At 36.1% G+C, this 24121-nt stretch overlaps 1 pseudogene across 1 annotated transcript in view; it reads right to left on the reverse strand.

Moving 5' to 3' along the window:
• Positions 1-8190: 8190 nt before the first annotated feature.
• Positions 8191-24121, reverse strand: part of LOC149531687 (lysine--tRNA ligase-like) — a 62523-nt pseudogene continuing 46592 nt past the window's right edge. Inside the window, exons 13-14 of the transcript XR_016359132.1 lie at positions 8975-9236; positions 8191-8705 (exon numbers count right to left, since the gene is read on the reverse strand). The product of XR_016359132.1 is annotated as a lysine--tRNA ligase-like (transcript). The remainder of the gene's footprint in view (positions 8706-8974; positions 9237-24121) is intronic.

Consider the following 24121-nt stretch of genomic DNA (forward strand, 5'->3'; position numbering starts at 1 on the left):
GGGGAGTGGTACATCATATAGATTGTAACTATGACTTCCTCCATCATCTACATCAGACACATCAAGAGAAAATGTAAAACAGACACACACATCATAAACATGCAAGTATGGGTCAACCAATCCAGAATCATAAAGAATCATCATCATGAACACATAACTATCCACACATGATATCTCACACTATCCTATAGATCTTGATATAAAATCAAATCCCAATATAAGGTCATACATTAATGATCTCCAATGTTACTGAACTAACCAACACACAAATGAAAGTGGCCCAAAAGAGTTTGGCAAAATGAATTGAAAAGAAAACTATGAGGTAGGCACTACATATTTTTTCTCAACTATGTCGTTAAATAAAATGTGTATCATCTTTTGATTTTCATGGATTTTGAACAAATCAAATATTGTATTCACCTACCTAAGGTCAAATTGGTTTTTAAACATGTATCTAATAGGTAGGTAACTAATTTAAGATGGTATTAGTCAATAATGCATTCAAAGTTGCTTGCTTTTACCTCTCTTTTGAGATCTCCCCACTAGCATTGGGGAGATTCACGTTGTATGCTTAGGACTACTAGAGGAAAGTTGTTACAAGCAACTATGTCTCACACTCCATAAGGATGTAATCGTTGTGTTATTGAGTGAGTTGGATCAACCACAACAAAGCTAATTTTGTATCTCACTTAAGGTCAGTTCTCTTATGACTATATTATAGTCCTTGGGAGATGTTCCTTTCTATGACTCTATGAAAGATAACATGTTCATCAAAGCATGAAATGTGAGGGAAAATAGGTCAAGGGGTTAGATCACCCTAAAAGGGTAAGTGCATATTCCTATTATTTCAATCTTCCAAACACAACTGATAATTGTTAATTTACAAGCCTCTAATCCAAGTAGAACTAGGGTATGTTTGGGAGTTTAATCACCTAAAAGAGGTGAAAGAGTATCCCTAATACCTTTTGTTCACAATCAAATTAGGCTTTCTTTAGGGGTGTTTGTTTGTCCAAAGCATTTTATCATCTCCAAATCCACATATTTTGGAATTCAATGACTTTAAGAAAAGAAAGAGCATATCCCTAATTTGTTGTCAAGGACCTTAACACTTCCTAATCAAACTAGATTTTTCAATTAAATGCCACAACTTGATCATATTCAAGCCTGTTTAACTACTTGCCTCAATTCAATGTAGCTAGGCTAGGTGAAGTTTTTATTTATATTGTGCATTTATTTTCATACCTCAACAATAGCTCTCGTTCCTTCCCATGCCCTTCCACAAATGTTAGTCCAAAAAAAACTCCAAGAAAAAGTTATGTAAGTCCAAAATCAAAAGGAAAATGCTCCTAATTAATGAAACTTCAAAACCCAAGGAGTAAAGATCTAATTTAAAGAATGATATTTCAACTTGTAAGTTGATACAACCCTAAGATAACCCAAATGTGCTTCTTCTTACTCCAATAAATCTTCTAGCAAATTAGCATTACTAAAAAAATTCTCATAGCTTGATAATTGCTTCCTTTATTCTCCTTGTAGTGTCTTGGCAATTTAAGCCTCGACTTCTGCACCTTTTTAGGTCTTGTCATCTACAAACAACATGAAATTTGACATTAAGTTTACAAAATTTAAAATTTTGCAATATTTAACAAAAACATTATAAGAAAATTTAAAGGTGTTGTAAATAATTATGAAACCAAGCATTGTAAGGAAAATTAAAGGTATTGGAAGAAAGGAAAAATCACGCTGAAAGATTTTTTAGTGCAAAATTTTGATAGATAGAGAAAAGGAATAAAGAATTTTCCACAAATGTGCTGAAAGAAAATCAAAAGCACTGCAAGTGTTTTGCAAATGAGTTGTAAAATAATTTGAAAGTGTTACAAGATAATTTAGATGTGTCATAAGAAGATTCAAATGCGCTAGAAGACTATGTGGAGACGTTATTGTAAATTATGACTTCAAAATCTAGTTTAAAGATGAAAATCGATCAAACTTGAAGCTAGTGCCCACGGTGGGTGTTATTTTGGATACACTAAATTGCATATTCATGAAACATTAACTTGAGACTCAATTTGATAACTAAAATGAAGAACAATATGAACAATTATCAAATTAAGCTTAATCAAAACCATTTTATGTTTTCGTAACTAAAATGACTAAGAAAGTTCTTAACTAAGCACAATAGCAACAACTTCTAGAATGGAAAATCAAATATTAACATGATTCTAGATGCACAATTGAACTAAAATTGATCTAATCAAACTACAAAATTAATAATTGAGCTAAATGACTCAATGTGATCAAATTGATTACAGTAATGTAATGGAAATACAATGGATGATTTGTTGTAAAATGGCTTAGTATTTATAGATTTTTCCAATGCTTAGGGGTAGAGTCAAAGTTAATTCAATTACTCATGGTTGAGTGACTTCATTTAAATGGTTTCAAATGAGGGGAATACCATTTGAAATTAGTGATCAATATTGCATAGCCAATTTGAGTAGTTAAGATTGTAAAGATTTTGGTGATCCATATGAGTAATGTCCTCAGTTCCCATCCCATGTGGTTTGGGAGGGATGTTAGAATTACTAATTTATTTATTTCATTTATTTTAGCGAAGTTTGCCCATGGAATGGGTTGGAATTAATATTTAATTAATTAAGTGAACTGTGTAAATAATTAAAATCAATTACATAATTACTTAACAGCTTTGATTTGATTTAATTATTTTTACTTTAACAATGAATAAATCTATATTCTTCTCATAATGATTTAATATTTAACTATTTTGATCACTTTAATTTAATTCGTTTTGATTAAATGACCTTGATTCGATTTAAGTTTGACTTTGTCATTGTTTATTTAATAACACCATGATTTAAAAATTCTATCAATTTTAGGGTGATTGAAGTAACTTGTGTAGTAGGATCTATAGTAATGTTTATACCTTGCTCATTAATACCTTGAAGACCTTGCTCATTAATATCAAGTCATTGTTCACTATAGCCTTGTTGACTATGAACATGGGTAGTATAAAGAGGAATATGAAGGGAAATAATCTCTTTAGGTAGATCAGGATTCCTATCGCTATTCCTTTCTTTATTAGGTGGAGAAGAAGAAGATGGTTTATCAAGATCTTCACATAGATACTCAACGTTATTCTTGGAGATGAATCGTTAATAAAATGTGTAACATCATAATTATGATAAATGCTTTGATAATGTTGGTTAATTCTAGTGTAATCATCAACAAATAGACTTGTGTAATCAATATATTATACGCATTTTGTTAAAGATCTTGTGAAAAAATTAGAATACTGATAAAAGTCTTAAAGACATCCCTCATAAGGAAGAAAGATATTTGAAAGTCTCATAACACCATATGCAATAAAATCATGGATTATAAACGTCATTAAGTGCAAATGGTATATTTTTCACCATGTGATTAATAAAGAGAAGGGAAAATATAACTACATAACTTATCACACACCAATCTAACTTAGTAAATTCCATAACAAAAATTGCCCCAACTTAGACGTATAAATGAAATGTATTAGATCCAGTTATACAAAAAAGAGGTAACACTAAAATCAAAATGGAAATATCATATGTTGTATTCACCAAAATGTACACTAAGAAAATTTAGCAATGTGATTGTTCCCCTAATCTTGATTTACAATTGGAAGGAAGACATCTCAATAGGTTTAAGTCTTAAGCTATAAGAGATCCAGTGATACTTCACTGATAGAGATGATATGATGATGGAGAATAGAATGATGAATAAGAAAATATTGACAAAATTACAAAATAGACTTGGAGAAAATAGACTTTCTAGGTATGAAATTCCTTGGATTTTTTGTTCCTAGAAATACAAAGCCTGAGGCACTCTTTACCCAAGTGTTTTTCCATAATCTAGTTGTAGTTTTTTTACAAATCTTGTGCTTGTCATAGCAACTCTAGACAAGTGTGCCACCTATAACTGCACATGAAAGAAAAATGACAATTTGATAGAGAAAATCCCCTAATTGAAATCAACCTTGAGATTATTGGAAGAAATGAAAGCATGTTTTCATATAACATGGCTAGATTTGAAAAGAAAAATATGTCATACCTTGGCTATGCAAATGTCTCTTTAAATATGTTGATGTAATAGTTGACATAACATAACAACCCCAAAAGGAAAACATGAAAGATAAAATTATACGATGGATGCTCTAATTCACCCCAAAATTTGATTGAAAAGAAGAAAAATGTAGATGTGGGTTTATCTCTTGGATAGAACACTCATTTTCTAGGCATTCAATGAGAGAAAGAAGATTGATCCATAGAGAATACCACCTTGAATTATTGAGAAGAAATCTAGATCTGTAATGCTTGAATGCTTCCTTACAAACCTTGATTTTAAATTATTGCACTTGACAATAATACATGCTTGGTAATAATGTTAACACCTCTTAAATTGATGAGATAAGGTGTTTATATACCTCTAAAAACAACTCCAGGGTTATAACTAAAGTAGGTTGAGTGTAAATCCATATATTCCAGTAAACTGCCTAATCTTCAAGGAACAAAGTGTCAATGTATATGTTCCCAAGAACATAATGTCTTTCACTCAATCAGAGCTCATAGCAAGGCCACAAGTTGCAGACAATTAGGAGATGCCAGATTATAGAGCATGGTTGATTTTGAGATCAAGACATAAAATGATGCCACAATGGTAACATAGGGCCTAGCTTATGATATAAATTATTGTCTTGGAGGAAAAGGTTGAGTAGAACACTTCGAAATAAGAGCTTACCATGATTTCAAACAAGATTGATATAATAGAAGACCTATGCGTAAATTTAAGTGTCTGTGAAGATAAATTTAAAATCCTCTTATGAAAACACACTAAGGTGGGTGCTAAATAATTGTGAAATTGTACACACATGTTAGGCACTTGCAATTTATACTGTATAAAATAATTAGTTAATTAATGAATATTAGCCCCTAGAAAATAAGTGGTTAAAGCCATGTCCCATATTATACCTCCATAGATTCTCCAAGAAGATTTAGTTACTAAAGCACAAATAATGAGTTCTTTTTTGTCAAACCCATTTGTGTCCACTTAGAGAATGGCACTCAGGTATATGTATGTTTGAAGTAAAATCAAACATGTTTGATAGTTACAAGTAAAAATATATATTTTTAACATACAATGAATTTGTGGGTAGACATATATCAATTCTATCAATATGAAAAAAAATTGAGATAATATCTTAATCAATCTCAAAATAATTTAGTTTTAAAAAAATACTTTTATTAAAATATTGAAAATAGTTGATAATAATATAAATTGAATTTTTTAACTAATACTTCTTCATAGTTGTATTCCTTCAAAATAAGAAGGCAAAAACTAAATTAACAAAACGAAATTTGTTATTATGAATGATCAAACATCATTGTTGACTTTTTGATAGATCTATCCAATATTTTCTCACTTTAATGTTGAAAACATAATATTATATTATTCCATTACATGTATACCCTCATATAAAAAAAATTTAGAAGACTAAATTATATCTAAAATTATACCAATATTATTAACTAGCATAATTATATTTTTAAAAATAAATTATAGATGTTGTAAAATAAGAACTAACATATTAAGAATTGGAAAGGTTACAAGTCATATATTTTCAATAAGATTTTCATATGCATGACGACAAAGTGAATTTGTAGCTTGAGTATTTCAGATTAGAATGAAATGTAGAATCTTTAAAACACAAATTCAAATTAAATTGCATACATTTAACAAAAAGATGAGGAAAATATAGCAACCATCTCCTTTATATTGAAGTATACCATTTGAAACTTTTATAAATTGTGGAATAATCTTACAAACAACTAATATTTAAGACAAACTTCTTTATAAAATGAAAATAATACTAATATTAATAAATGATAGCTCTTTAGAATGAAAAACACACTATCTATATAAAATGAAGTAATGTTAAAACAAAACATTAAATAAAGATCAAGAGGTCACTAATTATTAGTCTATCACATAAATGGGCTATAAGGCATATGACACAGAGCTTCAGCTCTATTTTTGAGGAAGAACCCATGATCAAAACATTATTTTGCTATAGGACAATTTTGAATCTCCTAGAAAATAATAGCTCTTATTTTTTTAGTAATATTTTTTTTTCATTAATCAAATATTAAAATTTCATATTTAAAAATATCAAAAATTAAAAGAAAATTAATTTTTTAACTTGTTTTTTATAGGCAAAGTTACGCCACGCCTTATTTAAATTTTGTAATTAATCTTTTTAGGTTAAGATAGACTATATAATTCATGGTAATGCTAGCTTTCAAATATTCCCTAAAAAAAAAAGCGAGTCATTCATCTCTACTTTTGAGGATGCTCCCTTCTAAATAACCCCACCCTGTACATTCATTCTAGTTAAGAATAAGAAATATCCTTTCCTTTTCAAATATGCTACAAATTATTCTATAAGTGGTGTGATTTCCTCCAATTATTTTGCAAGGCACCAGCCTCATTTTTTTTATTTTGTTAAGTTTTACACTCTTTTAAACACAATGCCCCGTAGTAAACGGAATGTTGTACGTGCAATAATTGGTGAAATATTTCCATCGATCGGCATTTCTAAGGGCTTGTGTTGGAATGCATGGTTGGACGCTCTAAAGTTAACTAGTTTCATTGCTTCTAGTAGTAACTTCATTCCCCGCCCTCCACCAAATTCAGACCTTGAGACATCTTTGATTATGATGTGCTCCCCAACTAATATAGTAGCTACTATAGTAACTTGAACTAAGTTTCCTTCACCAGATTTTTCATTTCTTCAACACGTCATAAATAACAGAGCACAATGTTCGAGTTCTCAATGTCAAATAAATGTTTTGTTTTGGTTTTTCTCATTTTTCCCCATTTATTGTCATCAGATTTTTACAATCCATTAGAAATGCATAAGACAGTTTTTTCTACTGTGTATGAACTTTAAACATGAGTTTTCTATTCTCTTCACTCTCCTTCATCAATGGGTAACTTTATGGCCAGATATGTTGATGTTAAAAACTCACACAATCAAAATTCTAGAAAATTATCTTATGTAATTTATCATTATAAGGAAACCCACAACCCATCAAATACACTCCACAACAGTTTTAGTTCACTGGAATATATATATATATATATATATATATATATATATATATATATATATATATGATAATATTGTTTAGCCAAAAGTTGAGAATGTGAAAAAATAGGTGATAATAATATTTGATAAGAAGATATTTTTCTATATCAAATTAAATTGTGATATTGTTATTAAAATTTAATTTGGTAGATTTTGAGTCGAACTCATTGACACATGTTCTATGTGCAGCAATTCATAAGAACTCGTCTTCCATGAATGAATGGAACACTAAACACTCATTGCATCTCAGTATTACTCTAGCTCAAACACACCTAACCACAGTTTCCACAAGAATAAGCTCACTTGGGTTGCAATCTGGACAGCAATATCATAGAATAACATTTTACAAACACTCAGAACAAATGAGTGCAATTCATTGTATCTTTACAATTCATCATTCCATTCTCAAGTATATAATAATAAGCAACTTAACATCAGTTAAGACTTTTTTCCCTAGTATATATGGCGCCTATCACAATGGAGGAAGCTCACCTGAGTACAAATATAGTTTACTAAAACCAAAAGACACTTGAAAAAATGTTATTTAAGGCTCTCAAAGATATAAAAATGACTTTTCTAATCGACATGGTTACAGACAAAAATCAGCACATTCAATCTCTTACCATTCCTACTTTTATTTAGGGAAAAACAAACCAACCATCTATACAAAGCGTCAATATACAATCATTACATGGGGATGCAAGTGTATGTGTCCCGCCACTCTCCAACCTCACCTCCCACGGACATGAGGATCTCACCCAGTGATCCCCTGTTCTGTAAGGGAAATGGGTACAGGTGCATCCCTTCTTTTCTTTACTTTTAATCACTCACTTTCATTAGAAAAGCAGACAAAAAAGTGCATGGGGAACTCACAAGCCATCTCACTCCCCTTCTGAAAACCCTTAACATCCCAAATGGAACTCGCTCACCATTTACAAAGACTGCATAGATATTTTAGATTTTTATGTAACATTTGAACAAGGCAATCATTCTATGAAATTCCAGGAACTCAAAACAGTTCCTATATTAATATATATGAACTGCTGCCCCCGCCTTGGAAACATCGTGGAACATGGCACTTTTACAACAATATTTCTGAACTTGAATAGTTCACGTGTCTTTTGACAATAACAAAAACAAGGCATTAAAGAAATTGAACCTCTTTTGCCGAGCACAACAAAAAAATTCCAAAAATTAATCTGCCAGCAGATTTACATCATTGCCATCGCCAAGAAAAAGTATTTAGTAACAGTCGAGTCAATTGCAAATAGTTAATTTAGCAAATTGGATTGTCAACAATAGAGAGATAAATCAACGACAAATTCCAGTTCATCTATTACAACGAACATAATAATAATTGTGCTGCTCATTTATCATTTGAGATGTGCATTATAATGCAGTTAGAATGCCAAAGAAAATACAAAAATTCATCCAATACTTCTGCGCAGCATGATAGCAAATCAGCATTTTGTTTGACTTTCGACCTTTCTTGGAACACTTCAAGCTGTGAAAAGAATGCAATGTATAGTTACAATCAAGATATACATTAAGCAAAATTACATTTCTTTATAAAGGAACCACATATTCCATACAATAAAAAGTTTTTTAGTCTCCCAAGTTAATTATTCTGAACTTCTGCACAATTCAGCCTTAAAGACAAAAAAATGGTATCAGTAACTACAATATCTGTTAGTAGCAAATTTTTTCTATGATACAGGATGAAGCAACCAATTCCTGTAGTCAAACAAGGGCATAGTGGTATAGAAGACATACTATTAGGAATCAATATTGGCCTATATCTCATTCTTTCTCAATAAAACCCAGGGACACAAACCCAACCCAAAACCCCAGAGTACCGGGTGTTGGGACATCTCCAGGACGAGTACTCCGCATACCCAAGTACCCCCGCCACCGCTGGAGCTCCCACCATTCCGCGCGGGTGCTCTGAAACTCCAGTGTGGTGTGATGGTGCTTGGGGACTTTTAGACTCCAACAGTCCCTCAACAGCACCATGAATGTGACAAGGTGAGGTCATCTGCGGGAATGAAAAAGTACTTTAACATCCTACTTGAAAAGTGTTATATAAGTAGCTTGCAACTCCCTTCACCTATTGAAGATATTGTTTAATGTTTCAAATATGATTTATCACCATACAAAGCTACCAATTATTTGGATGGGCCATTATCAACAATTGGATATAAAAATTTCACTCCAAGAAATCTTGAGGCCTAGTTTATTTTGATGTAATAAATATTTGAACTTCAAAAAAATTTATTTGTAATGCGAAAAATCTTTACTCAAATTCTGTAATAATTGTTTTCTGAACTAAATTATAAAATGTTCCCAATGAAACTGTACCTGGTTCACACTCGGTCTACTTGGGTCTGCCCTAGTTCAACCTAGGTTTGACCCAAAGGAACCAACCTGCTTGGCTTCTGATGGAGGAGCATCTTGGGCTTGCTTGCAATCCTGCATGTTGGAGGTGTTTTGGCGAAGTATTGTGGACTCGATCACCAAATAATGATGCTTGGTCACTGAAGGGTCTAGTTATGGCCGAGATGCTCGATCGTCGTTGGAGCTCAATGCATTTTGTGGTGCTCGATTTATGTTGGCTGCTTGACACTCTCTGTGTGCTCGGCATAAGTTGGTTGCTCGGCACTCTCTGTGTGCTCGGCATGCACTAGGAGCTCAACAGTGCTTGGGAGTTAACTGATGCTCGGCTTGGTCTTTCTAACGCTCGGCTTGGTCTTGGTTCCTGATGGTGCCAAGTTGTCTATGAGCTCACTTTTGGTATTTAATTCGTGTTGAAATCGACTTCGGGTATTTAAATTGTGTTGTAGCCGACTTGTGGCTCAACATATATTTAATGCAAGGGATTTAATTTAATTTGTAATGAACTAGGCCAACTTGTGGCTTAGTTGGATATAAGTAAGGGATATTGGGGAGTCTTTTAGAAAGAGGAGAGTAAGTGATCCATCTTGGAAAAGAGGATGCGAACTTTGAAAGGCTAGTGGCTAAGGCTTGAAAACTAGGAGAATGTTTGGTGGGCTTGTGAGCACAAGTTAAGATTTCCTTGGTGATTGTCTTTCGGAGTTCAAATATGGACAAGCTGGGAGTAGTGTTTGGATTGGATCTTGGGGGATCTTGCAAAACTATTATTGTAATTGTTGTTGTATTTGGCCCTAACCCAGAAGGCCTTACAACCAAGCATATTGCATATAATCAGTTGTTTTATGAATGAAGAGTTGTGATTTGGTATCACATCTTGCATTATTGTTGCATTGTTTTGGTGTTTCCGCTGTGTGGTTATTTGTTAGGCACTTGGACATCTCCTTTAGGGATTCTCCTGCCTTGTACTACATCAAATGGTATCAGAGCCAAAGTTTTCCTAAGTGGTAGACAAATCGCCAAAGTCGAGGCAATTTGCACCAAGACATTGGTGAAGGCTGGAGAGATGGTTGATCTAGTGGAGCTGATTGATCTTCTTGATTGTGTATCTATTGATTAGGGTTTGCAAAGATTTTGGAAGATGCCTCTAAGAAGACTGGACCCTGGGGCAATTGATCATCTTAGTGATGTTGTGGAGGAAAGGATCTTAGAGAAGATTAGAGCAGAATTCAGATCTGAGATTGCATTGATGAAGAGTGACATGATTGCTGAAATTGTGAGTGATTTAGGTGGTGTACCTAGGCATGTGGTTACTGAAGATGGTTATGAAGAAGTTGTTGAAGACTTTGAAGTTACTGGATCTAGTGGTGAGGACAGAACTGATCATGTGGAGAGACCCACTGGAACTAGGGTTGGTCAGTTTGCTAGACCTGGATCTCAATTGAAGCTGAAGCATAAGATGGAGGTTTTTAATTTCTCAGGTACTTTGACTCATGAAGACCTGATTGATTAGATTGGTGAATTGAAAAACTACTTTGAACTTGAGGATATTGAAGATCCACTTAGAGTGAGGTTGGCACAAACTAAGCTGAAAGGACATGTTGCTCTTTGGTGGAAAGAACTACAAAGAGACAGAGAGGAGGAAAGCGAAATGAAGATCACTAGATGGAGGTTGATGGTGACTAAGTTAAAGGCTAAGTTCATTCTTGATGATTATGAACTTGAGTTGCTTAAGAGGTTGCAAAATATGAAACAAAAGGATATGACTGTGAAAGATTATACTGAGGAGTTCTACAAGTTGACTATTTGGTATAAGTAAGGGGTGTTGATTGTCCCTCTCAAATTTTAGCACCATTTGTATGGGGTCCTTATGATCCAAAGTCTCCTGTGAAACCTATGAAACAGTTCCAATAAGAGTTTCACCATCAACACCTACAAGTTGTGGCACGCAAAAATGGAAATGTAATTTTTGTGGCACAAAATGGTTTTGAAGAATTATTAGAGTTAATTCACACCACCTCTTTTGGACTAGAAATTGTGTGAGTACATGCAAAATCTTGTCAAGTGCTGAAAATGGCAAGTTTAGAATTGAAATAAACAAAATGTGGGGAATTCCTAATGGTAGTGTAGTTCCAATGCCTAAGTCTTTGGCTAGTATGCAATAGGTGCACACAATTCAGCAGTTACGGGGGTAGCATGTTACTTCTACGTGTATCTTGCATTAGAAAGTAAGGACTATGTCAGAATCAGCTTTGAGAACTTCATCCATTCACAGTTTAGCAAGAAAGGGTAGGGCAGGGGAAAGTAAGGTAGGAAGTTGTAGGAACCCCATTGCCGATTTGTTTAATGTCCACAAGATGGTTAGACAATGCCATTGGTACATTCTTCTTTACCAATGGCATCCCTTTGCATGCAGCTTGATCTCCTTATTATAAGGAGTTGATGTCCTTGGTGGCAATGGAGAAAGGGCCATCATTTGTGCCACTATCACACCCCTCCAAGATACTTTATATTAAACAGTGGTTTTGTAAATTGAGCTCTAAATGGCTTTAGCTTTAAATTAAACAATGGTTTTGTAAATTGAGCTCTAAATGGTTTTGGCTTTACATTAAACAATGGTTTTGGAAATTGTGCCCTAAATGGTTTTATTTGGAGTGAACTGTGGTTTTGTAGGTTGTGCTTGAAGTGGTTTCTGGTTTAATTTTAAATGGTTTTGTGAATTATGCCACAGGTGGTTCTGCATGAAATAATTTATGATTTTGAATTATCCTTATTTGTATAATGAATTTAATTTAATTTTAAGATGTTATGGTTAATCAAGTCTAGTACATTTAATTATTATTTTGCATTATGTATGTCTCTAAATTTACCATAATATGATAACAGACTGAATGCTATTGTACAGTGTACTGCAAGTGGGTGCAGGATCGATGCAGCCTCCAAAGGATGGGAAAGGTATCATCGGGAAAGATGTTTGGTCACCTTCGTAGATCAAATTTCTGGTAAGAAATTGAAATGGATATGTTCATCTTTAGCTTTGATTAATGTGCATGACTCCTGAGTCAAATTGTTACCCCCACTTGCACCATATAGGATATGTTGACCACGTATAGCTTGTAAGGGGTTCTAAAAACGTTATTAGGGTTATCCCAAAGCAAAATTTAATATGTGCCGATTTAAAATATGTATGTTTGGGTAAATATGTCAGCTATATGAACATATTTACCTATATTTCTCTGTGTGCTCGGCATGCACTGGGAGCTCGGCAGTGCTTGGGAATTTACTGATGCTCGGCTTGGTCTTGGTCCCTGTTGGTGCCGAGTTGTCTGTGAGCTGACTTTTGGTATTTAATTCGTGTTGTAGCCAATTTTGGGTATTTAATTTGTGTTGTAGCCAATTTGTGGTTCAACATATATTTAATGTAAGGGATTTAATTTAATTTCTAATGAATTGGGCCAACTTGTGGCTTAGTTGGATATAAGTAAAGGGTGTTGTGGAGTCTTTTAGAAAGAGAAGATTAAGTGATCCATGTTGGAGAAGAGGATGCAAACTTTGAAGGGCTAGTGGTTGAGGCTTGAAAACTAGGAGATTGCTTGGTGGGCTTGCGAGCACAAGTTACATCGCCCACACAAGTAAATGTCACAATAGAATTACCCAAACATAAATAGTAAATAGAATTACCCACACAAGTAAATATGTGTCATGTGAATGTTTTGACTATATGAACATACATGTTTTATATTACCACTTGCTAGCACTAAGGCATTCCGGTGTAATGCATAGCGACACACTAAGTAATGTTGATGAGAAATTGTACAGCCATAATTTATTAATGCTTAGTTAAGTCTAACTTGATCATGTCCAAGTCGCCACCTTTCGATAATCCTATTGAATTTAATTCTTTGGTTAATGGATGAGTTGTCAGGAAAGCTTGGCTCCATATATTGAAATATTTTTGGAAAACATGAAGGTAAAGGATTTTATCGGGAGAGAGGGAATCTGATTTTGGAACTTCCAAAAACAAAAATGATCCCTAGCATGCAAATACATTCTTGAAGCACGAAGGGTGGTAGTGGAAATAGTGTGCCCACTCATTGTGAGTTAGGGATGCACCTCCTGCCAATATAATGAGGATGAGAAAACAGCTTTGAGCAGCAACTCTTCTTTCTAAGTTTGTAGTTTTGCATTCTTTGCAACTGAACACTATCATGAACCTAGGAAAAATAAACGTTGCACTTTGGGTAGCTTGGGACTCAGGTGGGGATGAGATACTTGCCGAGCCTTTTATGAGGAAGAGCTAATACAGACCTTGCAGTCTCTCAGCCAGCATGTCCAGGCACGTGAAATTCCAATCACTTTATTACTTTCTTTTGAATTGAATGAACTGGAAAAGTCAAGTTGCCATCATAGTTTCCTGTTCAAAAAGGTTCTGATAATCACAATCCCAAAAGAATGGAATGTTTCTGCTATTTTGTCTTGTTTATATCTGAAGTTCCAGTTTTATGCTTAAACATGAATGGAAAAATAGAAGTACAGTTAGGTGTTGCATAGTTCAAATTAAAAGAATCTTTGAAGATGAAATTAGCAGAGAGAAATTGAACCAAATCTTGATCTGGTGCTGGGCGGCATGCCCAAAGTGCCGCTCAGCTATTTCAATAGCATATAAACTTTTAGACATCCAAAGTTACGTTGCATGCATTTAAGGCATTCTCTTGATCGTTTTTATGTCTCAACTCTCAACAGAAAGGACTTAAGCCAAAAGAAAAGTAATATGAAGGGTGACTAAGCTGTTAATGTTCAGACAGAACCGATGCAACCTGAAAGAATGGAAACAATAACCTTTAATGCCTTAACAATAACTCAGACTGCTTCACGTGCCATGTGTGAACTGGTTCAGTATAGGCAGTCCAACATAGCAGCAGACAAGTAGGAACTGTAACAATAGGTTCGATTTGACCAATATCTAAAGCATGATACAATAGTAATGATGTACTAAGAACATGCAGTTTATGGACGGTACTCCAGGATAGAGAATACCTATCAACACTTGTAGCAGAGCAACCTTACAAACCTACAACATTAGAAAGGTCATGCACAATGTAAGCACTAAGCCCAAGTTAGGACACCCTGGGAAAACCAACCATAAACAAGTCAGTCACTTCACATAAGCTGCAAAAGTTGATCTATGCAAGTCAGATGTAAAAGAAAAGTCTCAAATTATTCATAGCTGCAATCTAACCTAATAAGAGTAATGCTAGTGATCCAAGCTCAGTGGATACCTAGTAATTGTAGTTTAGACAATTGAATTTAGATGGTGCAAGTCGATAATGTGTGGACTGATTCCATGCTTGCCATGAGTATAAATCTTTGGCCAAGTTACACCAGAACTTGTCAGTGCTTGTCAATCTCTAATTCCCAGATACAACTTCGTCAGGAGTTAAGCCAAGTTAGCAGAAGCTTTAGGGTGTAACCGACTAAGGTTGTAGGGTAACACCAGTTCCAAATGACTCGATCCCTTACCACGTAATTTTCCCTTGCAAAGGACCAGGCACACTCCAACTAGAAGCGTACAAAGGAGGTTCAGGTTGATCCATGGTTCGGTGGTTAAACACCCCAATGATAATCCCTTGGGGAGGTTTGTGAGTGCATATTGATTCCATGCTTGGCCAGATAAGGGCGGTTGAGCGTGAGAGGGACCCCAATTTAGCATTGTACAATGAGCACATTCGGCCTATCATTCACTGCAGATAGAAGAAGTTGAACAATCCTTTGCACATGGTTGCCTATGCATTGAATCCTAAGTGGTACATGCCTAGGCCTAGAAGAGATACACCACAGCAGGATGATGAGGTGAAGACCAGGTTCTTTAGGTGCATTGTAAGACGTCTAATGTTGAGATTGCTGGTGAGATTTGTTCAGATTGGACGGAATTTGACACTCTTACAAGTAATTGCTAACTCAATATTCATTACTAATATTTACTATCTCTAGTTTAGTAACTTCAGTTTTTCTATTAAGTGTATTTATGGCATTATGTTCAAACTTATTACATTCTAGGTTTTACTCGGATTTGGCACAGATGGGCGTTAGAACAATAGCATACAAGCACTCAATTTTGTGATGGAAATATCATATACCACAGAGGGCAAAGATTACCAATCTAGCCAATCGATTGCTATCTCAGGTTTGTAGTTCCTCATTTTTAGAACCTATTCAAGTTCTAAATTTTATCATTTTTAATTTTAAGTTAAAGAATCATACTTTTCTGTTTTTCTCACAAGAACCATTGGTTTGCTATCTCAAATTGATGAGGATGAGATTGCAGCATAAGTCAATGTAGTGCTAGTTAGTGTTTTTTTAGCAGAACTTGACCATGAGGAGTCCAATAGTTCTAGTGTAGAGGACTTTGGCTTGGGGTGATGATTAGAGGCCTCCCTTTCTTACATTTTGACATGATTTTGTACTCATTTTGGCTAAGTTGCCAGTTCGGGTTCAGTTCCAAGTTCAAAATTTGAAAACCAGTTCACTGGTTTAACAAAATTTTGGAAAGGGGTTTGGGTTCGTTTGGGTTTGTTAGTACAAAAACATGTAAAAATTATTTATATATATATATATATACATTTTTATGAAGCATGAGTTAAAATTAGAATGTAGCATAGAAGCATAAACACATTTAAACAACAAAAACTTTAAAACACCGTAAACAATAACATATCATAGTGATCATACCATCATATAGTAACATAGTTCAATCAACTTCAACATCAAATATTCAAAACATTTAAAATATCAAGTTCAAGTAATCATTGTTTCACGTTCATGGTTTAACTAATGGAATGAAAATCTATTGTGTCAAAGCAACGCAGGGCTCTAACTTAATTTCTTATCGCCCCTCCCCTATTATCGTAAATGAGCCAGTTGGACCCATCTCTGATTCCTACTCACTGCCTTACCCTTAAATAGTAGGGGTAGGCCCCCCCATAGAATTGTAGTGTGATTCCTTGTCCATTCAAAAAAGGTGGGGTCAAAGGGTCAGTTGGTTTAAATGATTGAAACTGAGAAAATGAACTTATTTTAGATCTTGTTTAATCTTTCCATTTTGCAATTTTATACCTAGTTTTTAGCTTCTCTTAGATTTTCACAGGTGGTTAATGATGGAAACAAATCACTAAACATTCAATTCTTGAGAAAATAATGCCAATCAGGATGCACTGAACTTGTAAAAGGGCTTTCAAAGCAAAGGCTGAGGCCAAAAGATGAGTTTGGATAAAGTAACATAAACACACAAGGTGTAGAGTTGTCTCAATCATCAAGGCCAGATGCAAGTCACAGATGACTTTGATGGAAGAGATACTCCTTTGTCATGTAATCTAAGTTGAAGGTTGACCCAAAATGGGGAATCAATTGATTCTGTGTTCCCTTATTTCGCTTGTAAGTTATGTACTAATATTTATTGGCAAGATGTCAGGGAAATGATGGGTGTAAATTCTCCTTGAGAAAGTCTTCTGAGAAGTGAATGCTTTAGAATCTATAGTATGCTTTGCTTTGTTTGTTGTTCTGTCTTTGTCCGGACAATATTATGTGTTCCCGCTGTTTGCTGGATTTCTGCTCTTTCATTGGCAGTCCCTTAGGCCTCTTGTTGGACATTAAAATTTATCTAATGATCTATCTATTAATAACACCTTTTTAGGTTACATGGACGTCAAAACATTATACAAAATTGCAAATAAAACACTTAAAAGAGAACCCTGGTCGAACCAAGTTTGAACCGGACCCGAACTTGGAACCGGTTCGAATCAGATCGTGGTTCGGAGCAGGGGGGGAGGGAGGTACCCGTGCAACCTAGCATTTTGGTATTGATTATGATTCATTATTTCATATCATGCTACTCTACTCATTATCATGATCATCTTCATGAATTACTATATTTCATATTTGAACAATGAATTTTGAACAAATAGATTAATAGAGTGTCATTACTGAATGGTGACATAATTGTGACCGGGTCAGTTGAATTGGAAAAATGAGTGTGGAAAGCAGAACAAGGCTTTTTAAAAATTCATACATAGCAAGTAGCAGGGTAAAAGGTCTGATCCTATCAACAAAGTTTGGGGATTATATATATCCAGTCAATAATTATTTCAGGCAAGAAAACCCGGCAAATAATTATTCAGTCACTTCCAACTACTGTATCTAAACTCTGATTACTAGCTGGTTTGAAAAGTATGGAAATAGAATTCAAGATCCACTTTCTCAGCCTACCCCTGCAGTCCCTCAAGGCTTCAGAAATACACATCCTTACTGGTGGAAATTTATTAACGTCAAAATATACAGTCAAACATATAGTTCTAAAGAATAAACAGAGACAACTGGAATGAGGTCTTCGAATACAAGCATGAAATGGTTATGATAGAAGTCTATATGAACCATACAAGGTATCGATCATCATTCTGATCTAAGAAGGTAATGATAAATAATTTGACTGTATATACCAAAAGATAACATCCACATCAAACATGACAACCGCACCTAATTGGAGGATTCAATAAAAATATAATTAAGCAGCATACAAGCGTTGACATCAGCAGGAAATACGAGTCCAGACAGGATGAGGGAATATGAGGGTCCAAATAATGCTTAAAACCTGTATGCAACATCAATATGGTTGAAAGAAAAGTAACGATAAAACCCAGATTTAAGAGTACCAATCAGCGATAAAGAGGTTTGGCGTATCCAGTATTATCATTATCAAGACACTGCACATTAACTATGACCGGTGGCAGAAAGGTTTGGATATTTACGGCATCATAAGGCTATCAAAAGCATCTTCTCCAAGTCCAAATATGTAGCTGTGCATACAGTGCAGGATCATTGCAACTCAAACATCTGCGAATGTATAAAATCTTCAGAGGTGATTGGAAGGAAGTAACGAAGGCAATATAGCAACGCTGAAGTGTGGTTCGTCTTTTGTGGTTGCTATAAACAACATAACCAATTATCAACCAAACATATGGATTATGCATTATAACGCAAAAGACATAATAGTTTATGTTACGAAGAGGTGGGATTAATTAATAAGAAGAGTAATATGACTTTTTGAAAGGTCACAATTTTAGAAAAATAGGATATATATAGGGGCAGAGATTATAAACCATGTTATTCGAAAAAGAACCATTTATAAATATTTGTAGGAAGGAATAAGGAGCAAAAATATGGCTTTGTAATATGAATTCAAATATTTGTAATAAAATAGAAGGCCATTTATTTATTTTCTAAAAGGCGAGGAGATTTAAAGTGCAGTTGATTCGTCCTTTATAATCATTTTTGAATTCTATAAACAATTTTGGTCAGATAAGTGGACAAGGTTATCTATGGCATTTTAAACTCGATCATCACAAATATTGTGAAAAATTTAATTGTTTTTGAATCTGTGTCCAATCTGTCTCCCCGACCTTAGGAATTAAAGCACAATCTGGACTAGTTTAGAATTGTGTATATATATTTGATCTGTCACCTCTTGATTATTAAACTATTTATAGTTTATGTGCATAGAACATCATAAAGTTGTACGTTATAATCTTCATTGTAGTTGACTTTGTTGCCCGAATAAGCCAAAGCACTAGTCTTTTTATCATTGAAGTATTGGATTTATATTTGAAGTCGTAAAATCTATAACTTCCTTCTTACACACCTCAAATCCATTGTTAAAAAACTTATACAAAACATTCATTTCAAAACTATAATGTAACTCCATGTTAATCGAGTACAACGACCTTGCCAGTCGAAGAACTCCCAAAGCTTAAATTTTCTATAGAAAAGCTCTAAACCAAGTGATCAGGTTCGAGGAGAAGATCTACCTGCCTAGTGTAGCAGAGCTTGAAGTGCAAGGGAATCAAGGTGATTCTTGTTTGTTGGCCTGAACTAATTGTGGAATCCTATTGGAGAAGTAGCAAGCTCTTGGATTTCCAATCTATGGTTTTGGGAACCAACAAAACTAACTTACTTCTTGTTACAAGCTAGAGTTGTCGTTGCACCAAAAGACCTTGTCTGTGCCTGATACCACTATACTTATAGAAAACAGAAAGCAGTTAAGCCATGTGATGAAACCCTAAGGGGAACGTCAGTGTTTAGTCCAACACTTTCATCATTATGTTACATTGTTACTCTTTTGGTTATTCAAAAGTTTTGGTTTGTGCTGCAATTTTTCCATCTCAAGCATTTGGTCTATTATACTGTAAGTGTGAGGCCTCGCTCTGATCCATCATATCACATCTGATACATTTTATTTTTGACATATTATGACTCAATGTGTTTGAGACACTAATGTGTTAATACCTTAATTATGCAATTAGTGATGATTAAATATGTGTGCAAAAATGAGAAAAGTTATTTAAATGAAAATTTTAATGTTTTAACCAATGTGATTATGCAAATGTGGTTTTAAAATATGAATGTGATGTTATCGAACTACTGATATTCGAATTGAGTGTGCAGGATAATTAACCATGGAATTAATCGAAGTATAGGTAATTGACCCTTTGTGCAAACTGTAACACTAAGGTTGAATCCAATAAAGTGATTTGAACCTCGTTGTCTAGTGTTTAATTTGTATCATAATCGGAATGTATGCATCATTCTGTATTTTGTGACATGTCAAATGTTATGTAAAAATAAATCTTATGGTGTCACTTGACACCCATCATATGCATATGTGGACTAACATATCAGTTTAGGGTTAGCAAAGTAACCCATCAATCTAAGACTGATTAGTTAGTAACCTAAATTAGTTCCCCTTAATTAGGGTTTAGTGGAAAGGTTACATCCTTAGGGTTTTTGAAGATCAAATATTTCAAGCCACTCGTATAGGTCATAAATTGATCCTAAAAGCCAAAATTAATGCAATTCAAGTGCCCAAGTGGTATGTGTATGGGCTAGGAACTTTTTCAACCCTTCTAGAACTTCCTAGCAAAATGGCGAGCGAGAGCGAAGGAAGCAATGTTTTTCAAAAATTGAATTTAGGTAAGGGCGGGACTCTGCAGGAATGTCGAGATCAGATCCCTGGTCTAGAACACGGGTCACAGGCGGGGGATGGACAAGCATCTTCTGGTACTAGGTACCAGTCGGAGATCCTAGATGGGGACCCAGTTATCCCCCCCCAAGGAGGTGGTCAAGATTCCTCCGCTTCCCAAAGCAGACCTGCCAACAAAATGGTCTTCTCTATTCAGGGTCAAACCTTTAGGTAAGTCATCTTTCCTACCTGTTAATACTATTCCGGAATCTGAGAAAGGTACCTGTGCTATTGCCATCCCAGAGGAAATCGTGGATCATAGCATTCGATCCATGGCCTCTACTCTGGTTGGCAAATTTCTGGGGCCGAGACCTAACATAGACAATGTAAGGTCCTTCATCAAGAAGAATTGGGCTCTGAAAGGTCATGTCTCAGTCATGGCAATGGCGAAGGGTTTCTTGTCTTTTTCTTTTTCATGCATGGAAGATATGTCCAACATCCTCTGTGAGGAACAGTGGGCTATTGGTCGCTCCACCCTGGTGCTCCAGAAGTGGACCTCCAATCTGAACTTGAACGACTTTTGTTGTCCAAGCCCCTGTCTATAGGTTAGATTACCTGAGTTGCCTTTAGAGTTTGGGAACGAAGATGTTTTTGTGGGGCTTGCAAGGACTTTTGGTGAACTCCTATCTACAGATCCGATCATTGCCTCCAAGCGCCACCTCAACTATGCTCGCATCTGTATTGGAGTCAGGGAAGGCACAGACATGCCTGCATTTGTGGCCTTTCACTCTAAACTTGGAGTGCACATTCAAAAACTGGTTTATGAAACTATTCCTTTCGCCTGCTTTCTCTGCCTGAAGGCAAGTCACAAGGCCAACCAGTGCCCTACGGTGGTCAAGCAGAAGACGATGGTCCCTGTTACCTCAGACAATTCCAAGAAGCTTCCTCCTCCCCCTCGCCCAGCAGCCAAGGGGAAGAAGAAACTGATCTGGAGGCGTAAACCATCTAGGTCTTCAGAGACGTGGATTAGCAAGGTAGTTAAGCAGATTACCCCCAGGCAGATTGACACCATTTTGGAGGATCAAGCCCACATTGATCCTGTGGTGGAATCCCCTGATGCAGAGGACGGTCCTGAGGCGGGAGGGTCAGAGCAGAACGGCTAGAGGCAAGAAAAACCCTGCTCTAAAGAGAACATTGGTCAGAGGATTGAGCCCCCCTGTTCAGATAGTAGGCTGGACTCTCCTCAGAAGATCTCCCCAAGGCCTATGGTCCCCCTGACCCGACCTCTGGGTCCGGGTTCTGATCAGGTATCATAGGAAGCACCAACCTCATGACCTCCCCTCGTTGTCCCCAACGACAACCAAGAGCAAGGTAAAGGGTGATGTTGGGATAACTCCCAAGCAACCTGATAGGAAGAAATCAAACCAGCTATTGCAAGAAGAAACCAAAAGAAACCTGGCAGACAGGAGCCAGAGAACCATCAAGGAATTCTCAGAAAGCAAGAAATGAAGGTCATTTCTTGGAACATTAGGGGCCTTAATGGAGCCCATAAACAGGAACTTATCAGAAATTTGATCAGAGATCAAAGACCCGATTTTTTGCTGATCCAGGAAACTAAGATGAAAAGGAATCTAGTTAATAAGATTTCTTTTAGTAAATCCATGAACAATGAAGCCACGGATTCAGAAGGAGCCTCGAGAGTGGTGATGATTCTTTATAACAGTAGGGCGTTCAAGTTGTCCCCCATTTTTGTTGCAAAGAATGTTCTCCTTTGCAAGGTGTCCCATATCCATACTGATGACTCTTGGTTCATTTTAAACCTGTACGCCCCTAATTCAGTAAGGGAAAGGAAAGCTAACTGGGACAAGATCTCAGTGTTCTTTGCCAACTACAATATTAACAAAGGGATAGTTATGGGAGATTTTAACTCTCCCCTCACAGATGGTGAAAAAAGCAAACGTCTTGCCCCGGATCAGAACAGCAAGCTCGACCTCTCCAACTTCATCCTCAACCTGGCTTTCATGGATCTGGACCTCTTGGGGGTAAGATTCACTTGGTCTAACAGAAGAGTTGGTGGGGAATGCATCCAGGTCTGTCTTGACAGAGCTCTCATCTCTCCTGGGTGGCTACAGACTCCCTCTTGTAGACTCTCCCTTCTCCCCAGAGTTGGCTCTGACCACTCTCCTATTTCTCTCTCTGTTAGCCCCCTGGCAGTGAAAAGGTAATTCCCCTTCCGTTTTGAGAAAATGTGGACTTCCCACCCGGATCTGGAATCTAAGATATCTTCCTCGTGGGATATTGAGGTTGAAGGCACCGCAATGTTCAGGGTTGCCCAAAAATTGAAGAATGTGAAAAGAAACATTAAAGTTTGGAACAAGTCCGACTTTGGTCACATTTTCCAGGATAAAGACGAAAAGACAGACCAGCTCTGTATCATTCAGGAAGAAATTCAGCACAATAGATATAATGACAAGAACAGGCTGGAAGAACGAGCCATCCTCTCTGACCTCCACAACATAATATCTAAGGAAGAACATTATTGGAAACAAAGATCTAGAGTCAGTTGGCTGAAAGAAGGTGACCAGAACTCTTGTTTCTTCCATTTGACCATGCTCAAACATCGCACAAACAACAGGATCGCAAGCATTAAGAAAGGCCAAGACCTTCTTTCCAAGGAAGATGAGATTGCGGATGAAGCTGTTCAGTTCTTCTCATCCCTCCTCTCCAAGGACCCCTCTCTGTCGACGATTGATCAAGCTGACATTCTGTCGGCAATCCCTTCATTACTACAACTGCACCACAATTCTATGCTGAAAGCTATCCCCTCCCAGGAGGAAATCCTCCAGGCTCTCAACTCTCTTCCAGGAGACAAAGCTCCTAGCCCGAACGGTTTCGCGACTTTCTTTTTTCAAACCTACTGGGAGGTGGTCAAAAGGGACGTTACTAAGGCTGTCCAAGAATTCTTTGGGGCCAAAAACCTTTTGAAAGAGCTCAACGCCACTTTCCTGGTTCTCATTCCTAAGATTCCGGGGGCTGATACGCTGGACAAGTTCAGGCCTATTAGTCTTTGCAATTCCTTTTACAAAATCATCTCTAAGGTTCTTACCACCAGACTCCTCAACATTCTCCCCCTATTTATCTCCCCCCAGCAGACTGGTTTTGTCCTTGGCAGGCAGATTCTTGACTCTATTGTCACGGTTCACGAGGTCATCCACTCTCTGGAGGCTGAAAAGAAGGAAGGCTTTCTGCTAAAGTTGGATATGTCTAAAGCCTATGATAGGGTGGATTGGAATTTTCTCTTGGCGGTCCTTCAGGCATTTGGTTTTGATGCTCAGGTATGCAAGATTATCTCTCAACTTGTCTCCTCTCCATCTTTATCTGTTTTGGTTAATGGCTTCCCCTCTCTTTTCTTCTTCCCTTCGAGAGGACTGAGGCAGGGTGACCCCATCTCCCTTGTTCTCTTTATCATTCTGGCTGAATGCCTGGAAGACTCATCCAAAGGAAACGTCAGGACAGGAGTTTGC

Source organism: Cupressus sempervirens, chromosome 11, assembly GCF_028749045.1.
Source record: "Cupressus sempervirens isolate cs-2001-9-10 chromosome 11, ASM2874904v1, whole genome shotgun sequence".
In the NCBI taxonomy this organism is placed as follows: domain Eukaryota; kingdom Viridiplantae; phylum Streptophyta; class Pinopsida; order Cupressales; family Cupressaceae; genus Cupressus; species Cupressus sempervirens.